Source organism: Dipodomys merriami, unplaced genomic scaffold (assembly GCF_024711535.1).
Source record: "Dipodomys merriami isolate MVZ:Mamm:240054 unplaced genomic scaffold, mDipMer1.0.p SCAF_42, whole genome shotgun sequence".
In the NCBI taxonomy this organism is placed as follows: domain Eukaryota; kingdom Metazoa; phylum Chordata; class Mammalia; order Rodentia; family Heteromyidae; genus Dipodomys; species Dipodomys merriami.
The window spans coordinates 11,091,488-11,119,485 of NW_027205826.1; the positions used below are offsets into that span (position 1 = coordinate 11,091,488).

Below are 27,998 nucleotides of genomic sequence, written 5' to 3' on the forward strand. Positions count from 1 at the left end.
CACTGAAGGATTCTGGCAGGCGACCGCTGCTCGGCATCCTGAGTACCTCTCTCCACCCTCCGGCCCCTTCCTTTCTTCTCTTCCCACCCCTGACAGCGCTGTCAGCATGTGGCCCCATCTGTGACCCCACTTGGTAATCACTGCGGTACCATGTGGCCCCACACACGGGGTATACCCCACCTCACACGGAACACAGCTGCAAGGTTAGCACTAACATGGGAGGGGACACAGGCAGAGGTACAGAGGTACAGATGTGCTGAGGAGGCTAGGGCCTGGGTTCCAGTCCTGACCAGGCATCTATTTATAATCGGGGGAGTCACTCCCCAGCTCTGGGCTGGGCATTGTGTATCTGTAAATTAAGGTGGTATGAGGTTAGACACACCTCAGATCACAACCCAAATCAAGGCTCTCTGCTATGGGCTGAATTTTGTTTCATCCCTTATCCTTAAGATTCATATGTTGAAACCCTCCCTCCCAGAGCCGTGGGGCTGTGAGGAACCTTTTGGTCATGAAGATGGAGCTCTTGTGCTTGGGAACAGTGCCCTTACAAAAAGCCACGAGGTAGCTTGTTTTGTCTCTCTCTCTCTGTGAAGTAAGGTTACAATAAGAAGGTGGCTCTCTGTAAGCCAGGAAGAACTGCCCACATTGATACATTGATACCTCGATCTCTGACCTCTGACCTCCAGAACTATGAGAAACTTCTGCTGTTTATGAACCATGGTGCTATATAGCCTAAACCAACTAAAACACTCTTCTCCCCAAACACACAAACACAAAAGCCAGATACACCAAGTGGGAAGCCAAAAATCTGAATGGCTGATCTGGTATGTTAGTTCTTCCTGTCAATGAGTGTCTACTTTGGGTCCCAGCAACCCAAGGCTAAGAGGGGATTTTTCAAGCCCCTCTGGCTCATAGATCCAACTCAGGAATACCAGGAGACCTCAGGAAATTGATATACGGAGCTTTTACATCATAGCATGGACAGGCTCTAGAAGAGTCTCTGGGAAAAGGTGGCCACTCCCTATTCCCAAACAACAGTAAAACAGAAGCCTAGGAACAGCACACAAATGTAGTCATGATCGGCAGTGTCTGTCGTTCATTACTATGTTCCCAGAATGCACAGCCCAGCTTGTTCAGACATGTAAGGCGGATATTAGGCATAAAGGAGGACACAGGAGTATCTGCTTCAGGGGCTGAAACATTGGTGAGTTTCCCAATGTTACTTGGTAAAAGTTGGGTCTCTGAGGTCCAAAACAGACATGAGATGTGATGTATGAAATGAGCCTCTCCCCACCACAAAAAACCAGTCCATTAGTTTATATGCTGGTCCTCCTCCACCATGTTTCCTAATTCAGGTCCCTGGAGACAAAGCTACAGCACTGACTGCTCCCTCTCTTTGGGTGTCTCCTGGGCCCTTGGTCTCAACTGTTACTGCAGAGCTGGATGAGTGTCAAATCCAGAGACAGTGCCCAAGTATCTCTCTTGGGGCTTTAGTGCTTGCTTCTCCTTCTGGAGCATTTTAGGAGGCTGAGCGGGAGAGGCTTTTATACCATGCAGGCGGGCTATGCTCTACTTTAAGCAGGGACCTGCATCACTTTGGTTCATCCCCTTCTTCCTGTCCATCCTCCTACAGAACAGACTCTACCTGGCCCTACAAGAAGGGATGAAGACCCACTGCCCTTTGAAATGTCCACTGGGAAGGAGTTCTAGAGGATCCAGAAAGGAAGAGGCCAGTGCCAACTTCAAGCAAGGCAGGGCTAGGGCTTGGTGGGTATCTTGAGATGAAGATGACCTCCAGCACATACTACATATAAAGTAAATGGTTAAAGGAGCCCTTTCAGTACTTCTGGGATCTAAGCACCTTGCTAATAATACACCTCCATCACTGAGGTATGCCTCAAGATTGATTCAACCCCTCCTGCATTGACCAGTCCCAGCACTGGAGGGCACAGAGATCAACAGGCCTCTTCCTACAATTCACCCTCTTTAGCAATTTGTTCCCCAAAACTCTCTTTAGCAATTTGTTCCCCAAAAGGCTGAGTCAGGGGACCCCTCAGGGACAGTCCCACCCCACTGTAACTTTTCTAGCTGGTGGGTATTACTTGGGCCACTTATTTTGGGGTCCCCTATGCTAGTTATGATGAGTATAACAGGTCAAATAGAGACCTTCCAAATAGGTACCTGTGTCTAACTTCTGGAACTCAAGAACCATATCTTATTTGGAAAAAAGGTTTCTGCCAATGTAATTAACATCAATGATCCTGAAGGAGATCGTGGTGGATGGATTTAGGGCATGCCCAGTAGCTAATGACGGTTGTGCTTATAAGAGAAGGAGACTGAGAAGGAGACTAAGAGGGAGACTTCTCTTGAGGAGAGGGAGACTGAGGCACAGAGAAACACTTGAAGTGCATGAGGAAGGCCATGGGGAGGCAGAGGTAGGCAGAGAACGGAGTGATGTCGCCATGTGTTGAATTCAGTGGGAGCAGCTAGATGTGCTGAAGGGTAAGAATGACTGGCCCACAGAATTTTTTTTGAAGTGGTTCTGGGATTTGAACTCAGGGCCTTATGTTGCCCAAGGAGGTGCTCTATCAGTTGAGCTATATCTCTAGCCCTTTTTGCTTCCCTCCCACCACTAGTCAGCCTGAACAAAGATCCTCCAATTTACGTTTCTTGCATAGCTAAAATGACAGGCATATTCCATTGTACCCACAGTTTTACTGGTCAAGATGAGGTCCTGAGACATTTCTGCTCTGCTGGCATCAAACAATGATCTTCCTCATTTCAGACACACAAGTAGCTAGAATTATTACCATGCTTGGCCCCACAGAGCTTTTGCAGGGAACATAGTCCTGGCCTCCAGAACTGTGAGAGAATTGATTTCTATGCTTTTAAGCTACCAAATTTGTGGTAATTGGTTATGGCAGCCACAGGACGCTCATGCAGTGAGGTGATGGGTTTCGGCTGTGCCAGGCCTGCTGATTTGGCCAATCTAACTCCTTCTAGACCAAAGGCAGGAGTTTGTGGGAGAATGATCAAAGCCTATGTTGGCTACTGCAAGGAAGACAAAGCCAGTTGTTATTGAAGGACACAGCTCTGAGAGACAGAGCATAGCCTGGTTCAGAGCCCCTTCGCAGCTAAGCATGTGTACTTGGTCCTGGAATGGAGGCCAGGGTGAGTCAAAGAGCCATAGGGCCAGGTTGGGAGCTCCCAGATACAAAAGCTGTGTTTCTGCAGCCACTCAACATCTTCATAGACTACTGTATAAATCACTGCTTGGACTCTAGGGTCCCTATACTTCAAGACCCTCTCTGACCCCATTTTTCCACTCTGTGCCACTAAGCAGAGCTCAGAGACTGGAATTAAAATGCAGACTGCTACAGGGGAAGGGCAGGGCAGGTCTCCCTATGGTCTCTTCGCTAACCCTACAAGACTCAAAATGTGAGTACCACAAAAATGATTTTCCTGATGAAAGGAGATTGCCTACATGTCAAACCTGTGTACCTGGGATGCCTAGTTAACAACTGTTCCCTGTCAGGACTCATTTGCAGTATTTTAAAGATCTATATCATTTCAATATCTCTGTTTGTTTGGCCTGAATAGAGGAAACAAACTTGATTATGTGGAAAATATTTATTTATTCCATTTGGGGAAGCAAAGAAGCAATGAAACACTTAATTATCAATAAGCGTTATTCCTTAACATATAATCACTTTTCTCTCACAGGTGCATTATATCATTGCCAATCAATTAGCGACTCAGTGGTGAACAATCTCCAAACTGAGGAGCAAGAGACAAATACTAAGGTCTGAAGTTTTGTGGGGATGGATGCTGGATAGAAAATCCCTCTCTTGGGGCTGGGAAGTTGGCTCAGTGGTAGAGCGCTTGTCTTGCATGCCTGAGGCCCTGGGTTCGATTGCTCAGCACCACATAAGCAAAAAGAAAAAAAAAAAGCCGGAAGTGGCGCTGTGACTCCAGTGGTAGAGCACTAGCCTTGAGCTGAAGAGCTGAGGGACAGTGCCCAGGCCTAGAGTTCAGGCCCCACGACCGGACGGACCCCAAAAAAGAAAATTCCTCTCTTAGCACTGTAGTGTTCTCTCTCTCTCTCTCTTTCTCCTGCTTCCCTCCTTCCCCCCTTCTCTCTCTTTCTCTCTCCCCCACCCCCATCCCCACGCCCGTCCTGGGACTTAAACTCAGGGCCTGGACACTGTCCCTGAGCTTTTGGTGTGTTTGTGAGCTAATGGTGTAGGTGTGTGTGTTGGCAGTGGGGCTTGAACTCTGGGCCTCAGTGCTATCCCTGAGCTCTTCAGCTCAAGGTTAGCACTCTGCCACTTAAGCCACAGTGCCACTTCCGGTGTTCTGGTGGTTAACTGGAAATGAGTCTCACAGACTTTCCTGCCTGGGCTGGCTTTGAATCATGATCCTCAGATCTCAGCCTCCTGAGTAGCTAGTATTACAGGCAGGAGCCACCAGTGCCCAGCTGTTCCTGACCTTTTGTGCTCAAGGCTAGTACTCTATACTTGAGCCACAGCTCCATTTCTGGCTTTTTGGTGGTTAACTGGAGAGTCTTACAGACTTTCCTGCCCAGGCTGGCAGTCCTCAGATCTCAGCCTCTTAAGTAGCCAGGATTACAGACATGAGCTCATTTTTCTTTTTTGAAATAAAAATTTAAGGTAGTAAAATGTACTGATGACTCACATCTGTAATCCTAACATATACTTATCATAAAATTAGCCATCTTAATCATTTTTAAACAAAAAGGACACTTACGAGGTTATGTAGCCATTACCACCACCCATCATCTAGAACTTTTTCATAATCCAAAATGACACTCTGTATGCACTGAACAGTAGTCTCCATTGCTCTTTCCAGAACCTCTACTACCATGTCTCTTTGAATCTGCCTGTTCTAGACACCTTACCCCTATCATTTGTCCTTTTCTGTCTTGCTTCTGTTAATGTTTACAAGGCACTCGTCTTTTGAACAATCTGTTATATGTACAGACTAGACGACTGTATCTGCTATATATAAGCCACACCCTGTTTTTCCCCAAACCAATTAGAAATGGCATCTCATGAAGGCCCTAGCATGGGAGCTAAGTAAAAGAAACACACAGTTAACCTTGCTCAAAAGCAAAGGTCAAATAATGAGCTATGTGCCTTTGGAGCATCCCTTGGCCTCTCTGGGCCTCTCATAATAGGCAAGACTTGTGGGTAGGAGGTTGCCCACTCTGGTCCCAACTAGGGCAAGGCCTGTGATCCATGGTAAATAAATGTATGAGGGCTCATAAGCCACCAGGACCCTCTGGGGAGCTCCTGCTCTGTTTCTCATCTCCTTAGAGACCTCCTCCAATAGGTGTTTCAACTTACTGAAGTCACCATTAAGAATGGAGAGGAACAGGGAGCTGGTGTCTCATGCCTGTATAATCATAGTTACTCAGTAGGCTAAGATGTAAGGATTGTGCTTCAAGGCCAGCCGGGTCAGGGAAGTCCATGAGGCTCATCTCTAACTAACATCTCTACTAACTAGCCCTAACTAACAAGCAAAAAGCTGGAAGCGGAGCTCAGGGACAACACCTAGGCCCTGAGTTTAAGCCCGAGGACCAGTACCAAAAAAGAATGGAGAGCCACAGGAACTCTTCAGGGAAGCAAAGGTCCCAAGGACCTTATTTGAAAGGCTGAAACAAAGACTAATTTACCAAAGAAATCCTTTCATCTGTCATCAGCAAAATAGCACCTACTCAGCCTTCTTTGAAACCTCCTACCTTAGCTGCATATCCCATACTTCTGAAAGGTCCTAGGAAACAAGGGTTAACTCCATAAACAAAAGGATTTCAAGTTAGAAATACATAGCATGGCAGATGACAGGGTGCATTTAGAAGTGAAACTCTAGAATTCTCTTGAATGAAGCTATTTATGGAAACTAATAAGTAAGTTCTATTTAAGAGGTAAGTATTTAACAGGCAAACCTTTTTCCTTTTCCCTGTTTTATTCAAATGAACACAACTGAATATTCATCAGAATAATACAAGGCTATAAAAAACAATCGAAGCCTGGGCACTAGTGGCTTATACCTGTAATCCTAGCTACTCAGGAAGCCAAGATCTGAGGATAGTTTGAAGTCAGACTAGGCAAGAAAGTCCACGAGACTCTTATTTCCAATTAATCACCAGAAAACCGGAAATGGAGCTGTGGCTTAAAGTGGTAGAGTGCTAACCTTGAGTGAAAAGCTTAGGGGCAGCACCCACACCCTGAGTTCAAGCCCCAGGACTGACCAAAAAAAGAATGGAAATCTGAAAACAAGATACCTCAAAATTAAAATGACTTGCTCCAAAAACCACGGAGGAATATCAGTGTGTGTGGGAATAGGAAGAGCTTCCTCCTCGCCTTAAAAATCATTCTTATCATATAGGTCAATGAACACTAATAGGTGATCACGTAGGGCCTAGAGCATTATCTGTGGAAATCGATGAGAAGCATGACTTAACACAGTTGGTTAATGGAGAAAAAAAGTGAAGGTGATAACCCCTAGACTGTCAAATTTATTCGGAGAATCCCATGAGGAATTTAAAGGTATGTCTAGGCAAGAATATTTATCCCTTGTACAATTTCCCTCCCTTGCTAAATAACCCACTGCTAGGGAAAGCGTCAATATCCATAGGTTGCTTCCAGCAGATATACAAAATCCCTTTGGCATAAGCATGGGGAGAACTTTCTAGTTTGAAAATGTTTCTTGCAGGCTGGGAAGGTGGCTCAGTAGTAGAGCGCTTGCCTAGCATGCTGGAGGCCCTGCGTTCAATTCCTCAGCACCACATAAGCAAAAAAAGAAAAAAGCCGGAAGTGGCGCTGTGACTCAAGTGGTAGAGCGCTAGCCTTGAGCTGAAGAGCTGAGGGACAGCGCCCAGGCCCAGAGTTCAGGCCCCACGACCGGACCCAAAAAAAAAAAAAAAAGAAAATGTTTCTTGCTAGGAATTGGTGGTTCACAGTTCCAAACAAGCTTAGTCAGGAAAGCCTTTGAGTCTCATATCTCTAATTAACCAGCAAGAAGCCAGAAGTGGATACTGGCTCAAGTGGGAGATCTCCAGCCTTGAGTGCAAAGCCCAGAGTTCAAGCCCCAGAACTGGCATTAAAAAAAAAAAAATTCTCCTATCTCATCCTACCTTGTCTCCAAGACAATCTGCTAGAGAAGGGCAGCTCCAGCAGAGCCACTGTGCTCAGCTGCACGACTACATATTTAAGTGACTGTCTGTCCATTCTGAGTGGGAGCTCAACCAGGAGCAGGATGTTTTGGATCTTTGTTCAAAGATGGATTTGGTGGCCCTCTGGCTTGCAAGGGGAGCAGAGCTGAGCTGGGGCCAGGAGGCATGGTCCACAAGCTTCATAAAAAGTTTAGCATCATTTCATCTCTAGCTGCCCCTCCTTATCCCCAACCCATAATATTCCTGGGCCACTTTTGTGAGACATAAAGGATATATCTAATCAGCTGTCCTATGATCCTAAATGCAGTGCACACAAGAGCTTAGTGGGTTGGGAGTGGCTCCACCAGCCCTAAGACAGACACAATTCAGATCAGTGGTTCCAAGAAAACAAAAACAAATCAAGCTGCCTTTCCAAAAGAAAGAACATTTCTGATTATTGACTGCCACTTGGAAACACTCCCTGCATGACACCCTGACTTAAAACTCCAGTCCAGATAGGGTTTGCTGGGCATTTCCAGACCCTAGGCACCAAACATTAGGGTGGGGCATCAGCGAGGTGGGTCTGCTTTCACATTCAAATGCTAATGTGAACTCCGTCAGACAGGAAAGTCACTTCCTACTAGCCAGGAATGGGATTTCTCCAGTTACATCTCAGGTCTGGTATCCAGAGTGGTTATTTAAGATCAGTCTGCATTCTGCATAGCGATGTCAAAAGGTGCAAGCTTATCTGTACTTGTTGAGCAGCCTTTCAATTCCATCTTCAGGTTGACCCCCCTATGGAGTAGGAAGAGGCCCAGGTAGGACCCAATGTTCTCTCCAGTGCAGCCTACTTTTTGCCCATAAGGTAGACTGTCTTAAATTTCTGAATTCAAAACTTACCCTACAACTTGGCTCCAGAACCCTGCCCCATCATGTTTCCAGGCCAGAGCCTCTACTAGAAGGCAAGAGCTGCACATGCTCATAACACAAGCAGGAGAGTAGGAGAGAGAGAGTGAGGAGCACTTAAGTTCTGTAACTCTCCCTGATTCTCCTAATAAAGGCAAGACAGGGGGTACTGAGGGTATTCAGAGGTACACAACAAGGAGAGCTTCAACACAGAAAAACAACAAATAGTCAAACTCAGAATGGGGACCCGTGGTGAGTAACTGACCAAAGACCTGTCCCCAAACAGGGCTAGATTAAACAAGTGTGATGCTTGAGACTTTCTGTCAACAAACCTCCCGCTACCCTGGAGGACAAACTGAAAAGCATTTTCTTCTTCTTCCTTCCTCCTCCTCTTCCTTCTTTTTCTTCTTCCAACAGACTGTCATTCCTCACAGTCCTGAAGTTTCAAAGCCCATGATCAAGGAATTGGCAGTTTTTCTTTCCCAAACCTCTCTCCTTAGCCTGCAAATGAACAATTTCTGTGTCCTCACATCCCCAGTCCCTCTCAATCACTGTGTGTGTCTGTTTCTGGTCTCATAAGGATATCAGTCCTGTTCGTTTAAGAACCTGATTAGACATTATTACCTCTTTAAAGAAAATCTAATATATGCTAGGTGCTGGTGGTTCATGCCTGTAATCCTAGCTACTCAGGAAGCTGAGATCTGAGGATCTTGGTTCAAAAAGCCAGCCTGGGCAAGGAAAGTCTATGACAGACGAATCTTCAATTAACCACAAAAAAAGCCAGACGTGGAACTGTGGCTCAAGTGGTAGAGCACCAGCCTTGAGTAAAACAGCTATGAGATGAATCTAGACCTTGACTTCAAGTACTGGCATGTGCATATGTGCACCCCTTCACCCTCCCAAAAAACAACAACAACGAAAATTAATATAGTCATCGGGAACTTATGGCTTTGATATAAGAAGCATTTGCTTCTCTGGCCTTCTTAAGAATGAACAATAGGCCAGGCACAGTGATTCAACCTAGGGACCGAAACAAAGCTGCTCAGAAGAAATGCTTCCAGGCCAGGAGGCTGGTGGAGGCAGGGACTGTCCACCATTATGCTCTCCATGTCTCCAAACCAGTCTGTGGGGCCTGTGGGATAGCACCTCTAATCAGTCCCTTCCCTCCCCCATTCCTCCTTCCTTTCTGCTTAGAGACAACAAGAGGCCTGCTTCCTACCAAGTCCTGCCTCCCTGCTGGGCCCGCTTCAGGGTGGTGTCGCTGCCTTCCACAGTGGCATCCTTCACGCACCTGCTTCCTCATTTACACCAGTAGTTGGCAGCTGGTTGCTGTAAACTATAATAAAATGCCTTTCCAAAAAAATGAAGGAATGTGACCAGACACGCCAGACATCATGATATTAAAGCCGTGTCAATTAATTTCTCCCCCTGCTTGATAAACGAGCCCCATTCCATCTCTTAATAATGAGGAGAGAAACAAGAAAAGTTGACACTTAGTTTAATTTATTTTCTCAACTTGCCTGGTCATATTTCTTTCTGCCTTGCAGAGCTGGCTGGGGCTGTGGGAATTACAAGTGGCTCTGGCACAGGCGAGGCGGTGATGGGTGTGAATCCACATGGGCCTCCTTTATTCCTGCACACCACTTCATCAGGAGGGGACAGTGACTTAGTGAGCCAGCTCGCACCTGCGCCTCTCCAGCTTCCCCAGCCCCCGAAGGGGCCAATGGGGGAAGCCAGGGTTCTCAGGTGTGTAAAAGACCAGAGTGCAGAAATGGCACTATGATATTTCCAATCTAGTTCTGTGAACTGCACAAGACTGAATTCCCTAAATGAGCATTAAGCTACGTGGGTGGCATGTGGCAGAGGGGAGCCAATTTCTCACTAGAAAGGTTCTTTCCTTTCCTTTTAGCTGGAGGATAAACCCTCTGAAAGTCACACAACCACTGTGAGCCAGCAAGTATCTCATGAGGATTTAGTTGTGAGTCATTTTTTTTTTTCATTCAGTCACAATAACTTCATTGAAGGGCACTCCTGAGCCACATACCAACTTCCAGATGAAGGTGAGGTGGGCTCCTAATCAGGTTTGGGGACAGAGTCCTGAGGCAAAGGCACAGTCTTCTGGTGGGGAGGAGAACCTGCAGAACCTTGGGGTGGCCCAGGAATCAATATTTTTACCCCGATCTTTGGTAATCTGGTTGCCTGCATGCCTGACTCTGCCCTGTGTTTCCTAATTCAATATAAGCCAAGCAGACAGAGATCATGCGGCCCAAGAGATTCAGAACTTTCCACAAGAAGAGTTGTCAAGATTTCTCGACCACAATGCAGAAAACTAAAGCTGGTTTTGAGATGCCTCTGACAGGCGTCTCCTGGGTAGCCTGGATGCAAAGCAGATTCAGAGTATCAGAGGCAGTGGCCAACCTGCTGCCTCCCAGGCTCAGAAACCTGTTCAGACTCAAGTGTAAAGGACAGAATCTGCTTCCACACCCACAGGTATTCACAGTTTACCCAAATCCAATCCCAAGCAATGACATTCTACTTTACAATTTCAAGTAGGCCTTTAGATGCTAGGAAATACTAATTTTTTTAAATTGGTTGGGGCACCTCCCAGTGCTTGTGAAACTCAAGCATACAAAGAGCTTTGAGTGTAAGAATAAGGATGGGGGGACCCTCAATAATCACCCAGAAAAGAGGCAGGGGGAGTTCAAAGGAAAAGAGAGTCCAAAGGGGCAAAAGGAGAGAGGGAAAGAGACCTCTAACCACCCCTACACCATTTTTCTGAGAGAGGACTCTGCCATGAATACTGATGGTGTGATTTGAAAGTGCCTGCGGCTGCCAGGAAAGGGTGTCTCATCTCAGACTCTTGTTAACTGAGAGCGAAGAGGCACCTGTGGTCCAGGCCAGACAACCCCAACCTCATTTAATTCTGAGTGCGCTCCATGGCAGCGATGCTGTGAATGACACTTGTCAGGGCGGTGGATTAGTTCACAAACCTATTTTTTTGTGCGTGGTGTTCCATCTTGGTCAGGAAAATAGTCAGTTCTTGGCGAGAGAGACACATATTACTGCTGTTAAGTGCCAATATAAACTCTGGAACGCAGTGGTAAATTCACCAAATTAAATCGCTAGACAACTGGCTGGGGTCAGGACCCCGGCAGAAGGTGCCAGGACTACAGCATGCGCCCAGTGGGGTGGAGGAGGCTGAGGTTGTGCGTGCAGCTGGAGAAAGGGCACAAGGACACCCTGCCTCTGCAGCTGCTTTGGGAACCACAGAGTCTGGGGTGGCTTCAGCCCGTTCCGTGTGCAGGACAGGGGCCTTCAAGGTCTTTTCATTCTCAGGGCTTTCTGGGCTCAGGAGAGATAGAACACTGGGCTGGAAGCCTTTAAGAAGAAGGGTATGTTTGGGTGAGTACCCAGCTAGGAACCCCCAAAATGGGTTTCCTATGTCACTTTTCTGACATTAATTCTTCCAATCATCTTGGAAGGTCAAGAGGTAGTCTACCTAAAGACCTCTCCAAGGTGGAGTGCAAATGGGCTTGGACTTTGGAATCAAATAGATATGAGCATGGATGCTCAGTATTCTCCTCTGGGAGACAGATCCATCTCACTGGTTGGGAGGACTACTTGACACTCTCTCTACCTGTGAGGGGCTAGTCACCCTTCCCACCAATCAGATTTAACTGTTAGGACCTCTCCTCTGCACCAAACCCAGTTTTCACTTTGCCCCAAACACCTGACATGTCTGTCTGGGTATAGAGAGCTATAGCTGGCATACTTTACCAGCTATCCCAGTGAGCTACCAGTGAGTCTGTGAGCTATCATAGACTCAGGACCAGTATAAATCATGAGGTCAATTCCTAGACCATCTTGTTAACTTAAAAGACCCCACTGTGCATTAACTTATGCTAAAGAAAAATCCAGTTGGGCATCAGTGGTTCATGACTGAAATCCTAGCTATTCAGGAAGCTGGTATTTCAGGATTAAAGCTTAAAGCTAGCCCAGGCAGGAAAGTCTGTGATACTCATCTCCAATTGATCACTAAAAATCGGGAAGTGAAAGTACGGCTCAAGTGGTAGAGTGCTAACTTTGGGTGAAAAAGTTAAGGAAAGTACCCAGGCCCTGAGTTCAAGCCCCAGTACTGGTACAAAACCACCATCACCACCACTATCACCACCAGCACCAGCAATCATCATCCACTGATCTGAGTGACATGCTCTGAATTAGCCAAGCTGGTTCACCAAGCTACTGCCCACCCAGCAGCCATCTCCACAGGCCAATCCTCCCCTCTGACACGTGCTCAGTGAACAACAGGCCACAGATAAGGTTCCAAAACTCCATCACAAAACCACTACTTGGAAGCAGTTCAGTTTTTTTTTTTTTTTGCATTGCCACAAATTGCAGGACTTTTTATTATGAGGTATGGCTTTAGAACAGTCCCAATTGAGAGTCCTGGCCAGGTGCCACAGTGCCTTACCCTCCCACACTGTACCAAGGTCACTGTGCTACTGCCTTGAGCCTGCTCTGGAGTTTGTGGGCAGGAGGCCACCCATCAGTTAGCTGCCAAGGGGACTACATGAAATACACATGCTTATTCACACCAAGGGGGCGGAGCTGGCCGTTTCATGTTCTTTTTCTGGATGTTAAGAAGTTGTTTCTGACATCTGGAGGCCAGATCTCAGGCAGCTAGGCTGGAGTGAGGGCTCTGCTGGGAGAAGTGATCTGCTACTGGGCTCTCAGAGGAGCCGTAGACGCAGAGAGAGGCTCTGGGGGCTAGCTGCTGGCTGGTACTCAGGCTGCTCCACACACCTGTGGCATTAGTACTCCCTCAGAACCAGCTGCAAATGCAGTCTCAGATCCTATCAGGGCCCTATTGAACCTGAATCTGCATTTCAACAAGCTCCCTAGGTAATTTTTATGTGAACCAAAAATTTAAGATTCAGTGGTATAGAACAGTGATTCTCACAAGAATCACTTACAGGAGTTGTTTTTTTTTGTTTTTTTTTAAATGAAGCTGATGTCCAAATCCTATCCTCAAAACAGAGTTAGGTCTGGGTAGCATTCAGTAACTGTGTTTTAGAATCCCCCACCAGAGTCAGATGACATGTAGTCAGGATTAAGAAATTTGGGAAAAGCACTAACAAACTGACTAAAGAAAGGTACTCTTAGGGGAGGAATCCAAAGGCATAGCTCCTCTGAACAACTAATGTACTGCTTATGAATGAACACCGGGAAGTAGAAATATGTTTTGGGAGGTGGGCAAGTGGAGGCACAGGAATGGAGGAAGGAAGGGTGAACAAATATAATCAAATATATGTACACTATGTAAAAAATGAACTATGTAACTTGAGAGTAGGAACTGAAGTAGGAAAGGAAAAAGAAGGCAGGGGTGACAATGACCAAGAAGCATTTTACTTATAACCTGACTTATGGAATTGTAACCTCTTTGTACAACTACATAATAATAACAATAACAACCAGGAAAAAACACTGGGAGAAGGAAAAACGCCTAGTTTCTATTTTTTCTTCTCAAAATATGGAAATATTAAAAGTTTAAGTATTAATTTTTTTGGTGACACTGGGATTTGAACTCAGGACCTCAAGTACTTGCTAGACAGGTGCTTTATCACTTAACCCATATCCGAAGTCTTTTTTGCTTTAGGTTATTTTTCAGATTGGGTCTTGAGGTTTTTGTTGGCTGGGGACTAGTCTCTGATAAGGATCCTTCCATAAAACTAAGAACATATAACATGCTGAGATGGCATGTGTTTGCCTAGGTTGGACTCAAACAGTGATCCTTTAGTACTCCAATTCCCAAGTATCTGGGATTATCGCTGTGAGCCACTGTGTCTGGTCTGTTTATTCCAGATTTGGCTTCATCCTACTGGCAAAGTGCAACTGCAAAGAAAATGTAGGAAAACACAACCAATTATGAAAGCACATGCTGCATGTGCACATGCACATGCTCCCTTAGCGGTCATACCAAACCCCACACCAGGCTCTGATCCCATGGGATCAGCAGTAGTTGGCTGGGGAGAAAAATGCTCTGAAAAACCAGTGTGTGGAAAGATTTCCATTGTGACGTGATTTTGTTGCCTTTTTAAAGTGATGTAACTAGGTCACCTACAAACGCTCTTCTACCTGCAGCCCTTTAAAGCCTGGATACACGACTGCAAAGATTCATTTATAAAATGAGACATTTCAGCAGATTTTGAACCCATTTGTTAAAAAATATAAAAATGCAACACTTGATTAGTTTGCATGGAGAACTGATTGACATCAGGGAAGATGGAAATTTACAAGCTGAATTTCAACAAAATCCTTTGCATAATTGGAGGATGGGATTGAAAAATTAGTGCCATGATTTAGTTAGCACAGCAAACGTGTTCCTTCCACTGCGATCTGCGTAGTCCGTGAGGTTTATTTTCCAGTTATTCTAGCCATGAAAACCAACTCTCAAAATAAAGGAGACTCAGAACCCACCTTAACAGATGGATTACCAAGTGTTAAATCAAGAACTTTATAAAAAGTGGCATATTTCATCACATTGTTCTCATTAAATGTATTACTTTAATTATTAATAAATAAAATCCCAACTATGTCTCACTGAAAATGCACTCTATTAACTTTCTGTTTTACAGGTTTTATAAATATACATGACATAGTAACAGAGTGGTACCTGTATAGAAATGGGAAATTAAATAAGCTACATCAGAGGGATGTATACTTTTTTTTCTGCATAATGATTCATGTTCTAAAAGAAGATGACTATATGTCTTAGACTCCAGCTCTGAAGTTACCCTTGGGTCACAGTGACTGCTGAAAGCCAAGAGGCCTTTATTGGCACCAGCTAGTATGGACCCCTTCCCATGATCAAGGAGAAGTTTGGTCATGGGGACCAAGAACCAGTCCTTTCCAGAATCTCAGCTCTGAGCAGCAGACCAAGCACTCAGAAAGATTTGGGGGCTTCACCCTTTTGACTGGCCCCTATTCCCACCTCCCAACCCCTTGCATGCCAACCACAGCCATACCTGAACTGCTTCGCAGTAATTTTTTCATAGCATCATATCTTCATTAAAATTTGATTCTATTAGCATTCTGAATCCAAACCACTAAGTACATAATTGCTAAAACATGTGTTAAGCGCTGACTTACGAATGCCGGTTTTTATCATATTGTTAATTAACAGAAAGTAGGATTAATACATCCACAGATCATTAGGAGCATTTGGTTCAGTTTCACCAGGTCTTCAGCAGGGTGGGGGTGGTCGTTGGAGGGCAACCTTGGGACTTCAGAGCCAACACACAAGTATTTTCTGGGGTTTACCCTCAGCTCCAACAACTGGCTCTGAGTAGTATCAAGGAGAAAGCCCAGAGACAATGGCTCAAGGCCAATTTTTCCTAAAGGAAGTATTCAGGATCTGATGCCATTTAGTACCACTGACTTAAAAAGGTTTGGTAGGAAAAGAAAGCAACACAGTGTTTAAGGCAGAGCTCGGAGAGTCTGTGAACCACTGGGAGAGTTCGAATCTAGGATCTGAAGAGAGGCTTAGAAATCTCTAGCTGTGCTGCATACTGGCTGTGTGATCTGGGGCAAGCCATTAACCCCGCTGACCCTGATTCCCAACTTGTAAAATAGGAATCAAGATGCTGACCTCACAGGGCTGGCACAAGGATTAAATGAGATAATTCCAACTCCTGTTATCATGCTTGCACAAGGCCGTAGTTCTTATATAAGGATTCTGCACCCAATATTGCTTGCAATAAGTGGACCACTAGCTGAGACTTGAAAATACTCTAGCTATCAATAAATGTTTGCTGCGGTGGTGAGGACTCTAATGGGGTCTACTCAGAGGTGCCAGGGGCCAATATGTATTTGGACTCACCTTGCTGTCACATCTCCAATGAAAACCTGGTCACAAGATCCCCTAGGCCAGAGAGGTTTACTCAAATCTCTTCTCACCCTGTCCTGGGAATTACAGAGGTACCCAGGCATGAAATGGACTAAATGTCTTCTCTGTTCCCAGCCGTCCGAATTGCTTTAGCCTGGCCCAGTGGTGGTACTACCAATTTTTCACGCTTAATAATGAAACAGCCCACTTAGCCGGGCCACAAGCAAGACCAGTGCTGGAAACCAGGACTGGAAGAATCACTGATGGCTGAGGTGGAAAGGAGGGACCTGGAATGGGGTGAGGGCTCCCCAGGGGTTTCCTTCCCGCCAAGGCAAATTCCAAAGTTGGAAGCCAGAGGCCCAGGGAAAGCCGGGAGTTAGAAATAGAAAAGCATTCCTTGAGGAAACACACACAGGGCTGCCTTAGCTTTCACCAGTACACCTCGCTGTGCAGGAGCCCAACTGTGAGGTGACACATGGGCTTCTTCCTCTTGGTGGGGGCCAAGGTGAAAAAGTAGGAGCTAAGGGGGAATTCCGAAAATAGTAAGTACCAACCGCCTCTGCCAGGCAGGCTTATGTGTGAAAGAGAGAAAAATCACCTGATTACAGCCCCGCCCACCCCACCCCGGAACATTCTTTCAAGCTCCTAGGAACTTAGTAATTTGAAGGTTTTCTGTGGTGAGGCCTTCTGCATGGGGTTGTTATTTGTGGACTGTGACTAGAAAGAGCCCTTTATTTATTTATAGGAAAAGTGGTGAGTGGCCAGAGCCTGGCGTCACCATCTCATTCGACAACTCAGCGGCCTCAGTTTTCTCTTCCACAATATTAGAGAGTTGTAGACCACTTAAGTGAGAGAGGACTTGGGGGGGAGCTTCACGCCATTCCCTAGCCTTCTTCTTCTAGGGGTGGTGCGTCATTTCTGTCTGGAGACCTGCTTCCCTGTCACCCAGACTTGCAAAAAACAACTTCATTTGACCATGGAGGACAAGGGCTCCAGAAAAATGGCTGTGTCCACTAGGGAGTCACTTAGAAAGGGCTTAGGAGCCACACTCCTACTGACCACATGGGAGCCAAGAAGGCTGGAGACAGGGCTAGGGAGGTAATCATCAAGTCCTGATGCCTGTCTGGCAAACACTGCCCTTGACTGGAGATATGGAGGCCTCCACGGCCATGCACAAGCCACCGGGTGCACCGGAGGCCAGGTAAGAAAGCAAGACTTGGCTCTCCACCAGGAGCCACCACCTCCTCCCAGCTCATCATGGGAATCAGAACATCTCTGTGTTCCCCAGAGGAGGTTACCAAGGGACTGCAGAACTTGAAAGGCACAGCACACAGCCGGCTAGCTATGCTGTGGCCATTCTTCTGCTTGGCCACAAAGACCAGTAACTTCAATTTATTTGTGTCTGGGGCCTTGAAGAACCTCAGCTGTCATCCTCTCCTTAGTTTATTACCAAATTTCTAAAATATTACATTCTTTATTATATCCAAATTCACTTTATTGCACTTGACAATACAGATAATCACATACCATATGCTCTAATGTTTTGAAACCAATGCATGTTGACAGCGGTTTTTATTCATGATGCATAATTCCATCCTGAGCTCACAATGAAGCATCTGAGCACCCAGCCTGGTGTTAAGACTTTTGCCTAATAAGAGATTAACAATACGCAAGTTGCTGAGACATTCTCCATTCACAATGGGGAAAATGTACCTGAGCTGAAAAGATGGGTTTATGGAAGAGGAGAGGAGGGGGAACACAAGCCCTCCGTCACCACCCACCCATCATTCCCGAAGGATTTATAATGATTTGCTATTGTTCTATGCTTATGAAACTTGATATTGAAAAGAGGACTTGGTCTTGAGCCAAACAGCAAGGCATCTAATCATAGCAGCCCACACTGCTGGCCCCTGAGAACCAAAAACATGAAATGCCCAAAGCTCTCATTAGGAGTCTTTTCTTGTTTTTACTCGTCTTGCTACAAGCAAATATTTGTCACTCCTCTACCTTGGCCAGTCCCTCCCTCTCTTTTCCCCTTTCCTCTTCCCTTGGGCAGCCCTTCTGTTCCCAATTAGCCCCAAGCTTCCTGGCAAAATGAACACAGCTGGGGCTGGTTCCTACCCCCAGCATCTTGGCACCTTTTGGACAGAAAGGCCAGGCTGGCAGGAAGCATCTCTGCAGTTCCTTCAACGAAGCCCTCATTGTACAAGTGACTGAGCCCAGAGTGGATGATGTAGAGATGGTTCTCCCTTTCCCCCTCCCAGTCTCCTCTCCCCCCCCCTCCCCACCCCCGCCCGCCTGCCCTAGCTTTGCAGAGATCTCCGGAACAAACAATGGCATTTCACGCGTCCCCTAACTAAGAGCTTTCATTTGCTTCAGAGAAACACTCAAACAACTGTAAACCGATTGGTCGTGTCAAATGTGGCAAGAAAGAGCTCAGCTGTCACCAGCAGAGAATCAACTCAGATTTATAGATTCTCAAAGCTTTAATATATAGATATTTGTCTTTCCCCTGTAGAGCAACGAAGGGACCAGGGTAGGGGTGGCAACAGTCAGAAGAACAGCCCACAGCTCAGCCACACACAGATTGGAGCTTCACTATCATTCTCCTGGGTAATGGGATTTCTCAACAAGGGGAGGGGACAGGGAAAGGAAAGCCAGGGCTTCACTTGACTGTTTTTAAAGCTTAGCTGGGGGATGAGGGGACAGTTTTTTTTTTTTTTTTTTTTTTGTGTGTGTGTGTGTGTGTGTTTGTGTGTGTGTGTGTGTGTGTGTGTGTGTGATCATTAACAGCCTCTGGAGGACCCAGTGGTTCATGGGAATAAGAATCCCATAGGACCAAGAAGGGGCTGGTGCTTGAGGACACAGAAACTGTGACTCAGCCACCTGCAATAAAGCCAAACGAACCAAGAGGCATCTCACTCCGTATAACTGCTGTGCTTCTGAGAAGCTTAAGCCCTAACAACTCCTTTTCATAAATTAAGACAACAACAACAACAACAAAAACCCATGACTTTCCTTCTGGGCTTAACAGCATGACTCCCAGACAAGCTTTCTTTTTATTTCCTAGTCATCTTCAGCAGGCAGGGGTTCTTGCAATCACCAAGGACTTGGGGGGATTTTTTGTTTTGTCTCTTTCTCTTGCTTTTCTATCACATATCAAGTATGGTGGCAGTAAGTAACTGGCAACAAAACAGGTATCATTTAGATAAGATTTAAAGACATAATTTCATAAAGAACAATCTGGAAATATTACTTGTCTGGTCCCTCTGGACCTGAAGAAGGGATGGTAGGTGGGCTTTCCGAAGGCAGGACCCCAGCTGGGGTTTTTGAAGTTGTCCCTGATCCCAATTATCTCTGTTCTTTCACTGTTTGTCTATATCTGAGGAAAGTGATGGGTTGTTTGTAAGCCTGCCAGCTTGGGGTGTTACTCAATTCTTCATCCCAGGTAAGTCTTGGGAGCTTCCCTCACAGCAATCTAGAGTTAGTGCATGAGGAGGAGCAGCCCTCTCCTTTCTTCTTATTCTAATCCCTTTGGCTGCTCCAAAGTTTCTTCCGTAATGGTGAACTACTGGACCCCATCTATGTCCCTCATCAGCATCCCTCTGCACATAGTCTGGCTGGGGTCTAAGTGACCCAGAGTACCAGGTACTTGGGCTGGATTTGGCCTTGCACTTTCCCTGGGGGCTTTCTTAGCAGCTCCATCAACCCATGCTTTAAAGAAGGCTGATGGTGAACTAAAACCAGGGTTTCCTGTAAAGTCATGACTGAAAGCTCACTCCACCCAACCTTCATTTGTAAAATATAAACTTTGGTTGTAATCTAATTATAAAAGCAATAGGGTCATTTTGTCTTCAAATGGAAAACATTCATTCCTACGATAAAACATGAATTGGACACGTACAACATGGGAGAAACTTGGTTGAAACTTCAGGATATAATGGAGAGGAAGAACCAGTTTCTGGCTTTCAAGGCTAGGAGAAATATAAAATCCATTAACTCCCTCTGCCAGTATGCACAGAGTGGAGTGACTGAATGTGAGCTCCTCAACTATAGACTTACCCCCCACCACTACATCCCAAGCCCTCCTGATCAGCACCCAGTAAAGAGCCAGTGGCTCAGCAAATACTGACTGCAGGGATGAGTGGTGTTGGAAGAGGGTTGTCCAGTCTGTCTCTCCAAACTACGATTCATTTTCCTTTCAAAGATTTAATCAGTTATGACCAGAGGCAGTCAACACCAAGCCAGACCACATTTGAAGTCCCCAGGCTCCTTCCTTCATCTAATGACCCACCCATTTTCAATTCCTACCATGGATCTGCTCCCAAGGGTGGAATCTGCTTAGCTGAAGGTCTGGGGGGAGAGGAAGAGAACCAGGACAGAAAGAGGAGGAAGTCAACTCTAGGATCTTTGGGCTGGCCAGAGCCACCTTCCTTCTCTGGAAAGCCCAACATAAAGGTTTCGGTGCCAGGCGCCAATGGCTCATACTTGTAATCTTAGCTACTCAGGAGGCTGAGATCCGAGGGTCGCGGTTTAAAGCCAGCCTGGGCAGGAATGTTAATGAGTCTCTTATCTCCAATTAACCACTAGAAAACCAGAAGTGGTGCTATGGTTCAAGTGGTATAGTGCTTACCCTGAATGGAAGAGCTCAGGGACAGTGTCCAGGCCCAGAATTCAAGCCCAATGATCCCTGCTCCCTCTCCTTCCACCCCCCACGTTTCAGGAAGTGTTCACTTTTCCCCAGGCCGTGGCAGTTAGAAGGGCTGTGCAGTAACAGAAAGATGAAATTGGAGAGGCACAGCCGGCTGCTTCCATTGAGCTACTGCATTGAGCCAAGTCATATTTGGTTTTTCTACTTTTCTTGACAAGACAGGACATTTGAGCATCTAGAGTAAATGGTGCCACAGAAACCACAAGCCAAACAAGCCTTACATCTCCAATCGTGGTCTCTCCACAGGGCCCAAGGGCTGCCATGGAAGGAATGGGATCAGCCAGCAGGCAGTATGTACACACGTACACACACACACACACACACACACACACACACACACACACACACACACACACACAGCAGGCAGTACTCCACACATACACACACACACAGCAGGCAGTACTACACACACACACACACACACACACACACACACACACACACACACACACACACACACACACACAATAGCATTTCTGTCTCTAAAATCTAGGAGATCTGGCTGTTCTCTTTGTATCTCAGAACTGAAAAACCAGAAGCTCTGCTCTACTTGGTGGATGTCTGAAGTTTGGTGGCAGTACCCATGCTTGGAGAGGGACCCAGCCCTGTCCAGTGCCCTCTGCTACTGATACACCCAGAATAGTGTACCTTAATGCACATATCCAACCTTTCTTTCCAGGATGACCACCCTTTGAGAGGCTGGCAATGATTCTAGAAGCTCATCCATAGGAGTAGAGAACCAGAACAGTACTCCTAGCCCAAGACTTAGCACCAAGCCATAGCTGGGCTCTCTGCCCATTGACCAAAGGCCAAACCTTGATGGAAGCTGTTCCCATGCAAGCACCTGTGTGGCAGACTCAGGAGGGCTCTCTGTTCTGGTTCTTTCATCCTGGTTTTTTGCCCATGAAAAGGTCTAATGGACCTGCTTATTTTATTTCATTGGCTTGTAAAGGGCCATAACCAAACAGTGATGGGAAAGAAAGCTGGCAGTGATAAAGGCTTCAGCCAAGGCTGGGGAAACCCAGCCTTGAAGTAATGCCTTGGCCATGTGTGTTCCCTAGAGTACCAGCAGTACTGCTGGAGCTGAGATGGAAGGGTGAGTATTGGGGCTAGGGGAGGTACAGGTGGGATGAGGCTGGAGATTCATTGCTAAAACTGTGGCTCACTGAGGCAGAGCCAAAGCTACTCAGGACTGTCTTCATAATGAGCCACTTTCTTTTCCCATGTAGTTTTCTTCCATGGAGCCATCATCACTATCATCACTCTCTACCACCATTTGTTTGCAGTAAGTCCTACTCAAGTCTCTGCATATGCATGAGCTCTAATCCTTCCAGCTTGCCCCCAAGGTAGGTGATGTTATCTCATTTTGACAAACAAGGCAAAGTGAGTTCACTTGCCCATGGCCTCTCTCCATCAGCAAGTGGCTGAGCTGGGATGGAAGCCCAGGTCTGTCTTCCCTAAAGCCCTAGGTTTTCCTTTCCATTAGTCCTTGGAAGGGCAACCAGAATAACCAGAAGGCTTAGCACAACACAGCTCAGGATAAAATGCCATACAATTGCAGCCAAATGACTGATTGGCTATTCCCAAGGACATGTGTGGGGACCAGGATGCTCACTGGGTCTGGGGCAAGGGAGCATTGATCCTTAGCTCCACTCTCCAGGGCTGAATTACCCTCAGGCATCTCACAGGACTTCAACAGGCTCTGTTTGCACATCCATGGTGTATATTTCAGTGCATAGTTTACAGCAGAATCGCCTGTACCTACAACTTCAATAAAACCTGGCCAAATGAATAAATATGAAAAGGTTGAACCCCAGAAATATTCTATTTGCCCTTTTGTTTTTGTTATTTTGAAGTAGGGTTATGCTATTTAACTAGGAACCTGTGATTCTACTGCCTGAGCCCTCAAGTGCTACAATTGAAGGTGCATGCCCCACTCCTGGCTCTACTGTCTTATTAGCAAGACAAGGTAGTAGAACAGTTTACACAGAGCATGACACAACAGAAGGGATCAATAACCAGAACTTGCTGCCTAGCAATGTAATTACTGTATGCTATTATAATAGCATTATTACTGCTTCATGAGGTCATTATAAGGAACAATACATTTATGAACTATAAATTAGACCAGGGTCTTTATATAACTAGCAATTGATGGTGAGTAATCAGGGCAGGCATGATGGCAATCACCATGAATGCAGTGGCACCCAGCATAAAGCCCTGGGCTTTTTGTTGGATTGTGTGCATGTGGGACCTAGAGTATGTATGGTGGGAGGAGGTGGAATTCCTGTCTCTGCTCTGTCCCTGATCACCACACTCCTCTGGGATTCTAGGGCCTCACTGCTGGGCATGTCTGTGCTTTGATGAGAATCACAGTCAAGATGTTTCTCTTACCACTGTGCTGGGTACCTGATACCCATAAACTACAGGCACGGCAGCCAGTTCTCTGCTCACTTCAGTTAAAAATAAAATTTACAACAGGATGGCAGGGAAAGCAGGTGCTATCCAAATGGTGGTGCCATGCTGACATGCACAGATCCACCAAGCAAGCTCAGCCCTTTGACAAGCTAGAGGGTAGCAGGACCCAGGGCAGACATGCCCATTCTGGGGCAAGGATGAGGTACCACATTCCCTCCAAAGTGTTAGCCTCCTTTGATTCAGTCAATTCGGCTTAGCACCTGCTTATGTGCTGGGAAGTAGTAGAGGTTGAATAAACCAGGCCTCAGGATGACAGAATGAATGGAAATAAGCAAGTACAGATAGATTTCCTTAAGGAAAAGGATAAACAGATGAGTCTTTTTTTAAAGTAACTCTTCAGAAGCTAGAGTCTGAGACCAAGTCCTGCAAAAATGCCTGGGCTCCAGGCTCTGCAAATCCCTCTCATCCTGGAGGCCTCTGTGGGCAAGCCCTCACTCTTTCCTAGGCAGCTGGTGTCAAATACCATCTTGCTTAGCAAACTTACTGTTTCCAGAATAGGATGAAGTTCAGAAATAATTCTCACAGTTAGACTTATAGGCTAAATAGCTTTGCTGATTAAACTTCTGACTCCTTATCCAAACCTGCAACATTCCTCTAGGATGGTGCCAAATCCTTCACCACTTCCCAGCAAGCTTTGGCCTAAGGACCGGATTCTGTGGCATATACCTTTCTAGGGTCTTACCTGTTCTTACCTGTCTGTCCATCAATCTACTCTCCTGATTTCGGGGCTAGAAATGTACAGCCCATTACAGAAAGTATACATTTTCCTATGTGGTATAAACTGCTGATCTACTCAGCTGGACACAGAGAGAACAAAAACAGATGAGTGCTTGCATTTGCTTTTGATGTGGCATTATTATAATTACTGTTACTATTTTACCACTGTCTTTACAAAACCATTCCTATGGGGTGTCCCATGGTAGCACCACAATCATCCAATGAGGCTCTCAGAGGGATTATTAACCCCATGTAAAACCAAGAAGAAACAATTGCATGGAGCGGGAGCCCCTTGACTTTAGCCATACCATGAATTGCCTTGACAGAGATCTGGAGGTAGGCCTGTGGCCGGCCATGGAAGCAGCGTGCGTGCGTGCGTGCGTGCGTGTGTGTTGAGGTGGGACATCACACCGGCCATGGAAGCAGCGTGTGTGTGTGTGTGTGTGTGTGTGTGTGTGTTGAGGTGGGACATCACACTCCCTTAGTGCAGAAGCCTTGCTTTCATTTCTTTTCTCTCATGGTCTTGGGTCCCTAGGTCAGGCCATCTGCCTGGAATGTGAGGGGAGATTTAGCAAGCCGCAGAAGATAGTTGTGGATGGATTCTGTCACTGTAAGGCATCTACCCTCTCTTCCATGGAGACTGGTAGTGGAAGATTAGAGGTGTGCTCCCTGCTTCAGGTTCTTCAGAGCTCAAAGCCAAAATGATATCTGGACCGGTAAAAGCTCAGCTCGTTAGGAATCCCCATTCAGTGAGGGAGGGTCCAGCAGGAGCTGCTCTGAGGTGTGGCCCACCCCAAAGCCAAAGGACTGCTTCTTTCAGAATGGATAGTACATATCTCATGCTGTTGATTCTGGTGACACCATAGGAGCCAAGGCAATGGGGTGGGGGTGGGGTGGGCAATGCTAGATTCCTACTTTGTCTTAAATAGGTTGCTTCTGGTTGTTTTCTTGATAAATAATATATTAAGTAGGCATCATGGCCTCTTCACTGAATACCCCAAAATAAGGGATCAGGAGAGAAAAATCTCCAGGAAAATGAGGGAGGGGGTGACAATGCTCAAAAAGTAGTAGACCGGTGCCAGTGGCTCACGCCTGTAATCCTAGCTACTCAGAAGGCTGAGGATCTGAGGATCTTGGTTCAAAGCCAGCCTGGGCAGAGATGTCTATGAGATACTTATCTCCAATTAACCACCAGAAAACTGGAAGTAGCACTGTGGCTCAAGTGGTAGAGCACTCACCTTGAACTAAAGAGCTCAGGGAGAGCACCCAGGCCCAGAGTTCAAGCCCCAGGACCACACACACACACACAAAAAGAAAATGTACTCATTACCTGACTTATGTAACAGTAACCCCTCTGTACATCACCTTTACAATAGAAACAAAAATAAAGTAAGGGAAAGAGCTTGCTTGAGTCTCCAGCATATTCTGATGCTTCCACGGCTTCCTGCAAGACCCTAGAAAACTCACAAATGACTGAGGTGCAGACCCATCCTTGAACTACTCCACCAGAGAAGCCCCTGAGAGCAGCTTAGAGAATTTCTCTCCTGTGCACATTTCTCAGCACTGTCATTCTCATCAAAGCACAGACATGCCCAGCAGTTAGGCCCAAGAATCCCAGAGGAGTGTGGTGATCTGGGACAGAGCAGAGACAGGAATTCCACCTCCTCCCACCATACATACTCTAGGTCCCATATGCACACATCCCTTGAAAAGCCCAGGGCAGCCTCTGTGCTGGGTGCTACGGTATTCATGGTGATTGCGATCATGCCTGTCCTGATTACTCAGTATCAGTTATTAGTTATATAAAGACCCTGGTCTAATTTATAGTTCATAAATGTATTGTTCCTTATAATGACCTCATGCTACTCAAAGTCACTAGGGATGCCCAGGCCTCCCTCAGAGACTCACTGACTGGCCATGAGGCAGGGCCTGGGAATTGGTATTTTTTAACAGCTCCCCAGGTGATTCTAATTCTAATGCGATTCACAGGGTGTATAAATTTTATAGCTTTCTTCATGAAATATTATGTCATCAGCATTTCACATGTCATTTAAAAACTCTCTGTAAACATCATTTTAATGGATGTGTAATAATCCATCATATGAACATCCTGTAATTTTCGTTCAGCTTGCTTTTGTAAGTGTTTTCCTGAGTGTGTGTCACACGTGGCTCATATGCAGACTGAAGGTCTGTTACTAGCTCTCAAGGCCTGTTTGTCAAGCAGCTTTTCTCTACCTGGCTCCTCTAGGATGGACAGACAGCTTGGGTAATGGCAGAGACACCTGAGGCCCAGGAATACCTCTTGTTCTATTATCCCTGGGCCCTGTCCCACACCCCAGAATTCTTTTCCAACTGGAAATCTGGTCATTTTTGTGGGGAAGGTTACTCTGGTTCCATTTATCCAGAATGAAGGTCTGTGTGTCAAGACAAGTTCTGTATCAATTCATTCAGGCTCCATTGTTTCCTTGTGAGATCATTTCCCAAAACTTTAATGGTTTAGAATAGTCACTGCCTTAAAGGTGTTTTGAATCTTTTTATTAATTAAATGTTTGGTGCTGGTACTGAGTTGTTTGAACTCAGCTTTTCTGCTCAAGGCTGGTGCTCTACTATTTTTTACTTGGTAGCTGAAGATTGTATCTGCACTGACTTCAAACCAAGATCTTCAGATCTCAGCCTTCTGAGATGCTAGGATATCAGGCATGAGCCACTGGTAACTGGCTTAATCTTTTTATTTTGGACTGGAAATTAGGTCAGGGACCAATTCTGCATCAACCTATCTATAATACCTCTTGCCTCTGAGCATCTTCAGAAACCTGCACCTATCCAGAAATAGGGATCTTGATGTCTAGGCATGCAAGGTTTTCAAATTTTGAGGTGGGTTAGTTCCTTCAAAGGAAGGAATCAATACAGAGGTTTCTCATGTCTCCTTTCTTTGTGAGACATCTGACTTTCAGAAGATCCACTAGCAAGACAGCTGCCTAAGACTCAGACTGGGTCAGAGATGCCTTTTTACTCTCCTCCCTCCAGATGCTCTAGAAAGGAGCAAACACCTGGCAAGCAAACTGTAGCCTACTTCCAACTCTAAGTTACTTGCTCCCCCATCAGGGAACTATCATGCAAGGCCCCTCCATTTCCCACTTGGGGAACATCTGGCAAGTCGATGATTAGAAGCACATGCTAGTGGTTACTAACATGCTTCCCAGTTAAATCCAAGCTTTCCCAGGAGCCCTATCTTCCCTCCTCTCTCTAATCCACTGTCCCACCCCACTCACCTCCCCATCTTAGCTCTGCACAGCTTTACTACCAAACAGATGCTGCACCTGACCCAAGATCTCCCAGGCTCATAGCCAAAAAAAAAAAAAAAAAAAAAAAAAGGGCTGCAACATGAACCAGAGCCTAAGGTAGCTCTGGAAATTTCACCCTCCATTTGTCTGCCTCTCCCCCTACCTCCCCGCCCTGCCCCCTTGCCAGCCCAAGCCCAGGTGTGCTCTTTTCTACCTCTCGACCTTTTCTCTCACCAATAAACACCATCACAGCTTTCCTGCCTCCCAGAGGTGCGCCTGGGTGTAAAGCTTGTCATTCCCACTCAGCAGGCTCTACAATAACCCAGCTACGAGTACTTCCCCTTTGGTTGTGATTCTATGTCAAGTTTAACATGAAGGAATGTGCTGAAAAGGCCCTCTAGGAATTTAATAACACTCATTTCCAGTAAACTGGATTTAGTTTGAAGACTATCAGGGAAAAAAGTCAACAGGGAAGAAGGGAGATTGGAGGCTGGAGCTAGGTATTACCGGTAAGGAGCTGAGCCATTAAAAGCCGCTAAGAAAGCTCTAGAACCAGAATGGTCCAAGGATCTGCTGGTGTGAGGTTCTTTCCAGCCTAGCCTCCTACACAGGCTTTATATCCTGAGTCACAAAAGGCAAAGGGAAGAATCTGGGAACTGGGAAAGAGACTTACCATTGGCTTATGCCATGACCAATGTCTCCCCTGGAGTTCCCTTTATCTCAACTTTGGGTCAATGTTTTGTAACCTGTACTACATTACAGACCACCACCATCGCATACTCAAATATCTACGGGAGTAAAAATGCGGTGAACAAACAATTTGCCGGGGGGGGGGGGATTGTC

At 46.0% G+C, this 27,998-nt stretch overlaps 1 protein-coding gene across 8 annotated transcripts in view; it reads right to left on the bottom strand.

The window, feature by feature from the left end:
- Positions 1 to 27,998, bottom strand: part of Msi2 (musashi RNA binding protein 2) — a 373,812-nt gene that overhangs the window by 68,046 nt on the left and 277,768 nt on the right. The gene's annotated exons all lie outside the window — the stretch shown is intronic.